The sequence below is a fragment of the Dermacentor silvarum genome, unplaced genomic scaffold (genome assembly GCF_013339745.2).
Source record: "Dermacentor silvarum isolate Dsil-2018 unplaced genomic scaffold, BIME_Dsil_1.4 Seq132, whole genome shotgun sequence".
Lineage (NCBI taxonomy): Eukaryota > Metazoa > Arthropoda > Arachnida > Ixodida > Ixodidae > Dermacentor > Dermacentor silvarum.
The window spans coordinates 24,649-33,197 of NW_023605704.1; the positions used below are offsets into that span (position 1 = coordinate 24,649).

General features: G+C 47.7%; 4 non-coding genes across 4 annotated transcripts; all 4 read right to left on the bottom strand.

Moving 5' to 3' along the window:
* Positions 1-207: 207 nt before the first annotated feature.
* Positions 208-279, bottom strand: Trnaw-cca (transfer RNA tryptophan (anticodon CCA)). The gene has a single exon. It is a non-coding gene; the product is annotated as a tRNA-Trp (tRNA).
* Positions 280-461: 182 nt separating this feature from the next.
* Positions 462-533, bottom strand: Trnaw-cca (transfer RNA tryptophan (anticodon CCA)). Its single transcript has one exon. It is a non-coding gene; the product is annotated as a tRNA-Trp (tRNA).
* A 182-nt stretch (positions 534-715) lies between these two features.
* Trnaw-cca (transfer RNA tryptophan (anticodon CCA)) lies at positions 716-787 on the bottom strand. The gene has a single exon. It is a non-coding gene; the product is annotated as a tRNA-Trp (tRNA).
* Positions 788-970: 183 nt separating this feature from the next.
* On the bottom strand, positions 971-1,042 carry Trnaw-cca (transfer RNA tryptophan (anticodon CCA)). Its single transcript has one exon. It is a non-coding gene; the product is annotated as a tRNA-Trp (tRNA).
* Between the last annotated feature and the right edge of the window lie 7,507 nt (positions 1,043-8,549).

The window sequence follows — 8,549 nt, forward strand, 5'->3', positions numbered from 1 at the left end:
CGCACTACCCTTGCGCCACCAAGTCACGACGAAACTTCTAAATCCGCAACTTTGTCCAAGCTGCATGCAGTATATGGTTATCTGAAAAGAAAGAACGGAGCGCATTCTCAATGCAGTGCAGATGATGTCATTATCATATCGCAATAATGAAGCCGACTAACAATCAGATAAAGAGCTAAAGCGCTAGCAGAAGGAAAAAAAGGTTGTTGACCCGGACGTGATTCGAACACGCAAACTTCTGATCTGGAGTCAGACGTGCTACCGTTGCGCCACCGAGTCACGACGAAACTTCCAAATCCGCATCTTTGTCCAAGCTGCATGCAGTATATGGTTATCTGAAAAGAAAGAACGGAGCGCATTCTCAATGCAGTGCAGATGATGTCATTATCATATCGCAATAATGAAGCCGACTAACAATCAGATAAAGAGCTAAAGCGCTAGCAGAAGGAAAAAAAGGTTGTTGACCCGGACGTGATTCGAACACGCAACCTTCTGATCTGGAGTCAGACGCGCTACCGTTGCGCCACCGAGTCACGACGAAACTTCCAAATCCGCATCTTTGTCCAAGCTGCATGCAGTATGTGGTTATCTGAAAAGAAAGATCGGAGCGCATTCTCAATGCAGTGCAGATGATGTCATTATCATATCGCAATAATGAAGCCGACTAACAATCAGATAAAGAGCTAAAGCGCTAGCAGAAGGAAAAAAAGGTTGTTGACCCGGACGTGATTCGAACACGCAACCTTCTGATCTGGAGTCAGACGCGCTACCGTTGCGCCACCGAGTCACGACGAAACTTCCAAATCCGCATCTTTGTCCAAGCTGCATGCAGTATGTGGTTATCTGAAAAGAAAGATCGGAGCGCATTCTCAATGCAGTGCAGATGATGTCATTATCATATCGCAATAATGAAGCCGACTAACAATCAGATAAAGAGCTAAAGCGCTAGCAGAAGGAAAAGAAAGGTTGTTGACCCGGACGTGATTCGAACACGCAACCTTCTGATCTGGTGTCAGACGCGCTACCGTTGCGCCACCGAGTCACGACGAAACTTCTAAATCCGCATCTTTGTCCAAGCTGCATGCAGTATATGGTTATCTGAAAAGAAAGAACGGAGCGCATTCTCAATGCAGTGCAGATGATGTCATTATCATATCGCAATAATGAAGCCGACTACCAATCAGATGAAGAGCTAAAGCGCTAGCAGAAGGAAAAAAAGGTTGTTGACCCGGACGTGATTCGAACACGCAACCTTCTGATCTGGAGTCAGACGCGCTACCGTGGCGCCTTTTTTTTTTCTTTATTACCGACTTGGCAAATACACAAAAACAACATGTCAAATAAATACGAGATTAAAATAACCAGTCGTTAAAAGACTGTAGCGTCATGTTAAAATGGCTTCAACGAAGCCAAACTGTCCAACACTTGAAGCCATTCCGGTGGGTCACTTTGCATTTTCAACACTTCCCGTGTGTAAACAACATTTTCAACAAAATAGTATCTGGCTGACCTCGCATGTACATCAGCATTGTGTACAGCCATTCGAGTTTGCCATACGCTTTGCATACATAATAGCATTAACATGTCCGCCGGCACACCGTCATGTTCCTGCGCATGGCAAGAACCTTCTTCCAAACGCACTAATCGGGAGCTCCTTTTTAAAGTTCGCTGCAGAATGTCCCAAAGAAAGCGGGCATGATCATGGCAGTCTAGAAAAATATGCTCAATAGTTTCTTCCTTATTGCATATAAGGCAATCGACCGATCAGGGACAAACAAACCCTTGCTCCTTAGCCATGGCTTAACCGGCAGTGTGTCAGTGTGGAGCTTGAAAAAGAAGGATTTTGTGTTAGCTCTTACAGGCATATTCCTTACTCTTTTGAGAACATCACGTTCAGGCCCTAAGTTGTACATAGAACGATACACTGGCATAGGTACAAAAACGTCAACAAGGTCCTTATATAATTTTTTTCGTGACACTTCAAACAAGTACTCCCTGGAAAATCTCGCATTTAGAAGACGAATCGCCGTGATAACTTCACGCAGATAGCCTTTTAGTGCCATCGGTTTGACTGCGTGCGTCGACACAACGAAATCGGGCAAAGCGTCACGTAATCTCACTTGGATCACCGTGCGCAGAAAGCCATCACTTTGGTCACGAAAGAAAACAAATCTCGACACAAGTTGCTTGAAAAACAAATGAGTTAAACTGAGTCCGCCGTTGCGCAAAGAGTGAAACAAATTAAATCTGCTCATGCGTTCCCATACTGAACCCCAAATAAATTCCGCAAACACTCTTTGTATTTTTTGAACTGAAGATCGGCTCATGCATAGCACCTGCAAGACGTAAAACACTTTAGCTACTAAAAACATATTACACACTTTGGCTCTTGCAAACATCGAAAAGTTGTGGCCTCCCCATTTGTTAGTTTGTTCTTTCATTATGTCCCTCTCATTCGTCCAGTATTCTACTGGCTCCCGGTATAGTTGCCGAGTGGAACCTCGAGATAAGTGCCGGGTAACACACCGCTGCATTCTGCAAAACAATTCTGGCGTATCTTGCCAGTTCCCGTGCCAAAAACCTAGACACTTTGGCCAACTTATGGCACTACCAGAAACACTACAAAAGGATTAGGCTTCCTTCACTACTTCTGCAATACTTTGCTTATCGTGACAGAACACTGCTATGTCGTCAGCATAGGCTAACACTTTTATTTCTGTGCCAAAAAACGTGTATCCGGGAATACTATGGCTATGAAATAACTTTAAGCAGAAGGGTTCTAAAAAAGAGCGAGAAGCAAGGCCGAGATCGGACACCCTTGTTTTATGCTAGACAGTACTGGAATTCGTCTGCTGAGTCTGTTGTTGACAATTAGGTTTGTTGTACAACCATCATAAACCATTTTCACCCCGTCCAAAATGACTGTTCCGACATTCATGTATTCAAGAAGCAGAAACAGGATCTCGTGCGACACCCTGTCAAAAGCTTTGGCTAAATCCAGTTGTAGCATGGCTACACGTTCTTCCATCAAATCGCAGCATTCAAGTATGCTTCGCGCTGTGTGTATATTTGTGAAAATAGTCCTACCTTTTATACCGCATGTCTGATGTGTACCTACTAGGGATTTCACTACACTCTGAAGACGTTGGGCGAGCACCTTCATGAATACTTTAAAATCAATGTTAGCTAAACTTATTGTTCGGTAGGCCTCTACTGATTGAAGCTTTATGAGGTCAGTAACTTTAGGTATAACTACCACATGTGTCTTTCCGAAGGAAGGAGGCGTCCATTTTTGTTCATAACACTTCGTTATGACGCGATACAGAGCCTGTACTACTTCAACCTTGAAAATTTTATATATCGCTGCCCCAAGACCATCTGGTCCAGGCGATTTTTCTGCACTAAGGTCATCGATAGCCTCTTCAATTTCTGCTACAGAAATAGGTCTTTCAAGGGCTTCCTTAAGTTCCCCATCAATTCTCGGCATCAGAGGCAAATAATCACTTTTAAACGCCGAGATATCGCTTGCTCTCTTGCTTAGCAGCGTACTATAGTGGTCCACAAAAGCACGTTCTATCATTTCCTTGTCGTTTGTAAGCTGCCCTTAATAAACTATTTCTTTTATCTCCTTGCTCAAAGCGTGTCTCTTCTCGTCACTTAGCGCTCGCTTGGTGGGCGTTTCACCCAACCATACTCGTTCTGCGCGTGCTCTCAAAACGGCGCCGCGATATCTTTCTTCGTCGACGACTTCAAGTTTCGCTTTAAGTTCTTTGATATCGTTTATAAATGTACCAGCCGCGCCTCTTTCCATGCTCAACAGGTATGCTAACGTGCACTGCATTTGCCGTTCCTCTTGCTTTTGTTTGTGCCGCAACACGCATGCTCTCTCTAAAGCAATTATTTTCGCTTCGGTTTTAAACAGTTCCCAAGCTTCTACAACATTTTCCGCATTTTCAAGGAGAACATTTTCTAATTTCTCTTTTATTCTTTGTAGAAACACTTCATCCTGCAAAAGATTGTCATTAAGTTTCCATAAGTGCCAATTAAATTTTTTCTCTTTGCTTTTTGTACCTATCGTTACCATTACCAAGCAATGGTCACTGAACTGATGCATTCGACACTGTAGCTAGAAAGGAACGGAACTAAGTGAAAAGGGACATAAATGCGGTCTAACCTCGAGTGGCAGTCTCCTTGAAAATGCGTATATTGCACATCACTGTCAGAACCAAGAACACTTCCAACACCCTCCAGATCAACTTCACACAAAATTTCATGCAGAACAGTTGTGCTTTTATCTTGGCTGAGCCGCTTTTTCGATCTATCTATCGGCCGGCACACACAATTAAAGTCGCCAAACACTAGAACGTGCCTGTCACACACCAAGAAAGATCTCAGGTAAACAAAAAATTCTTCACGTTAACGAGCATTATTAGGAGCATATACAAACACCGCCCGCCAAAGCATTCCAGCAACAGAAAAATCACAAATAAGCATACGCCCTCCCTCACATGAAGTAACTTGCTGCTCTGTAATCCCAATACTGTTTCGAATAAAGAGAAGGCAGCCACCAGAAGTACCATTCGCGTGGCAGACGCATACGTTGTACTTCGTTCTGAAAATATCAGCCAATCGATCCGTTTTTTCCTGAGATTCAATTTTTGTTTCTTGGACTGCCATCAAATCAATGTCTTTTTCTAGTAGCATGCGGCTAATCTGACATTGTCTTCGTCTCTGTGACAGCCCTCTAACGTTTAATGTCGCCAAAAGAAGCGGAGTGGTGATGTTAATATCGTCTGCCATTGCGTTAGCTACAATTAATCTGTGCCCCTACTCACAATTTTCGAGGAAACATTGCGGCTCTCACACTGATGCTTGGGGAACATATCCTTGAAGGCCACGTCTGCAAAACCACGTCCTCATAGAATCATTCCCGATCAAAGATCGGGTGCTGAAAGTTCTTTCCGTGGCACTACCTCCGCTAAGGCGGAGGCGGCGCATGTGACGGCCGTCTGTCTGGCGGCACGTTGGGCTTGACCTTCAGCGTCGACCGTCGGACTGTCGGTGTTTTCGGTTTCGGTCCTTCGGTATCCACGCCGTCGGTGTCTCGGCTGTGGTCCTCAACCTCGTCCCGCAACCGCTTTCTGGTGCCTTTAGCGTCGGAAGTCAGGTCCACGTCGTCGCTGACGCTGACTGGCTCGTCAGCCACTTTGGTCGGAGGTGGCGTGATTTCTGAAGACGCACCCGTCGCCTCAGCACCAGCTTGCGTCACTTGAACCTTCGCCGGAGGAGACGCAGAATCCGGCACATTGCCTTCATCTATCCCCTTCAAGTTCACCATTGCGGTCTTCGTAACCAGTGGTGCAGACGGAGTCGCCGCCCCTTTAGCTGCTTCTTTGGCGGCCTCTTCGGCGTCCTCTTGATCCATGAGAAGCTCAGACGAGTCCTCGCTCCTGCCTGTGCCAGCAACGTTGGCGTACGTTCTCACGCACTGGGTCTCGTCGTGGCCAAAGCGACGACACAGCCCACAACGTGTAACCCGGCATTCTCGTCGAATGTGTCCAGTGCGACGGCACCGGAGGCAGAGGGGTGCTCTGCCCGGGACAACACCGAGAGCCAGGTCTTCCGCAACACGAAGTTGGTGTGGTAGGTCGTCTGCTCTCATTCGGGGCTTGAGTTTCAGGACCACCGACCGTGTCGTGGTTCCTTTGCCGTTGCAGCCCTGGACCCTCCACTTCTCCCTTAATTGTCACTTCAGTTACTCTTACGAACGGTGCCAAGGCTGTTCTGACGTCTTCGTCAGGAACACCATGCAGCAGCCAGAAGAGCTTGAGCCTGACACCCTGGTTGCACGGGTCAATGACCACGCAACAGTGTTCCTTGACAAGGAATCCTTCTGCGTCCAATATCTTCTTTTTGGCCGCATCGTTCGCAAACGTTACGGCCCACGCATGATTCATCTGATAAGCCCCGAGGGCCACCACTTCCGGCAGCAGCATGAGTCGCGAAAGCGCATCCCTGAAATGCTCAACACGGTAAGGCCGAGCTTTCACTCCGCCGTGAATAAAAACTGTTCAAAACACTCGCACCTGAAGGCAGTTGTGGTAGAACCATCTGGTAGTCCGGGGAAGGTTTTTCCATTTACCGGGAACCGCGGCCGAGGGACGCTGTAGCCGCTCCTGAGGAGCAAGACATTCCGCGACCGTTCGCTGTGATGGCCGGAACTGGAATCCCTGAGCCACACAAGCGCTTGCTATCGGGCAGCAGAAAAATGCCCTGTAAACGCTCCCTAGGCAGGCTCTCAGGCACAGACGACCCGAACCACCGCCAGTATGGTGGCGCCATCGAGTTAAGGCGCCTGCAAACGCAGCGTGCGCAGGCGCAGACGACAAGATGCGATTCAGACGAGGCGTGCAATCAATGCGATCCCGAGCGTCGGCCAGTATGGTGGCGCCATCTAGTTAAGGTGCCTGCAAACGCAGCATGCCCGACATGTATATTGCATAGAGCGATTACATGCTGCATGTAACTGGACCTGGTTAACTCAAGCAGGCTAGGTGACTATTTGTCACCAACCCATTTTGAAGATTCCAATAAACAATCATATTCATCATCATCAACAACAAGAACATGTACCGTGCCACTGGTTAAGGGATGCGAGATGTGCGCCACGTATTCTGGATATACATCTTCGGTACACGTTATGCGTCTCCTCGAAAGGTACGAATCGTTGCTGAAGAAGCGAATCGCTAAGCTACGCGCGCGGCTACAACCAGGCATCATCGGTCTCAGCAGACAGCTGTGCAGAGATCTGTGCAGAGATCTCAGCAGACAGCTGTGCATCGGTCTCGTTGTATGCGTCTGGTGCGGCTTTCGTCGTGCCTGCGCATGAAGTCATTCGACGGTTTCGTCTGTGTAACAAGACGACTACGACATCTACGGAACTAGTGGTAATCAGAGAGGCCGTTCGATATATTTTGCAACAGCCTCCTCAAGTATGGACAGTCTTCAGTGACGCAAAGTCGGCTCTGCAACTACTTAGACTGGTGTTGAAAGAAAGCGCTTACAGAGTGTTGGCTCTTCAAACTGCCGAGCTATACACTTTAGCGCAAGAAAACGGCCACCACATTACATTTCAGTGGATTCCCAGTCACTGTGGTATACACGGCAACGAATTGGCTGATGCCGAAGCGAAGAAAGCACTGGAAGAACCAGAGTCAATGCTTGCGATTCCTTTTTCAAGTGCGGACGCCAACTGCCTTCTCTCCAGTGTCATCCGAAAATCGACTGAAAAGCACTGGGACCATCCGGATAATCGACACAGACGACTGCAGAGATTGGACCCTACCATGAAATTTAGGCTACCACCGAAAATTCAACGCAGCTGTGCCAGTCTTCTGCACAGACTAAGGCTGGGGGTAGCGTTTACGCGCGGATACGTACACCTCATGCGACGCACCGAGTCTCCAGACTGTGAATTGTGCAATGTCAAAGAGACTATAGGTCATGTGCTTTGTGACTGCCCTAGGTACGTGCAAGAGCGTCAAAGGTTGAATAATGACCTTACGCGTCTCGACAGCCCACCGTTGTCGGAGGACGTTATTTTAGGCCCTTGGCCAGACACTCAATCAAGTTTCAAGGCCATGCAGGCGCTACTGAACTTTTTAAAAAGTACGGGCCTGGATTGTAGGCTTTGAGCATGCCAAAGTGCTTTCCATATGTTTCATATCCTCCTCCTCTCATCATCGTCACCCATCATGCGCCTCTTTCTTCCCTCTTTCTTTCCCTCTTCCCCTTCCCCAAACGCAGAGTAGCTGGCTAGAGGAATTTACCTCAGGCCGATCTCTCTGCATTTCGCATCATTAAACTTATCTCTCTCTCTCTCTCTCTGTGCAGAGAGCATTACAAGCCGTAACTCGCCGTCAACGCCCGGGCGGTCAGTTATCTTCTCCTCAAAATGAGGCGAAGGGACTGCCGCGAAGACCCTGTTGTGCGTAGTGCCGAAATCGGAGCTACACTTGAGCCGCTCCACCAGCTTACGCTGTGACTGCCGCGCAGACCTGTGACTTTTTATGACGCATACATTCACCTAATAAGGTATTGGAGCGAAGCTCTGGGCGATTCACTTTGATGAAGCAGTGCGTGCTGATCTACGCTTATACGCTCCAATTGACGCTCTAGGCAGCAATAAATTGCTGATATCGCCGCTGTTATGTGACATCACTACTTACGGAGTATCCCTCCCAGGCACAAGGAAGAAGACCATTCGGAGTCTCGGAAGATGCCGGAGACATCTCACAGTCTGCTGAAGTAGCTGCTGTAGGCGTTGTCTGCTCTCTCGGACCGTCATTTTCAACTTCCTTGCGTTTATTTTCTTTATTAACACGAAAGTGTTTTATGCCGGATTTCACGACTGATTTCCGGCCACGGATGTAACGGATGTGAGGGATGGTGGATGGCTGCTATGGGCGTCCCCTTTGAAACGGGGTGGTGGGTGTGCCACCACGCACTTGTTATTATTGCGATAGCAATTATATGTACACTTCAACCGG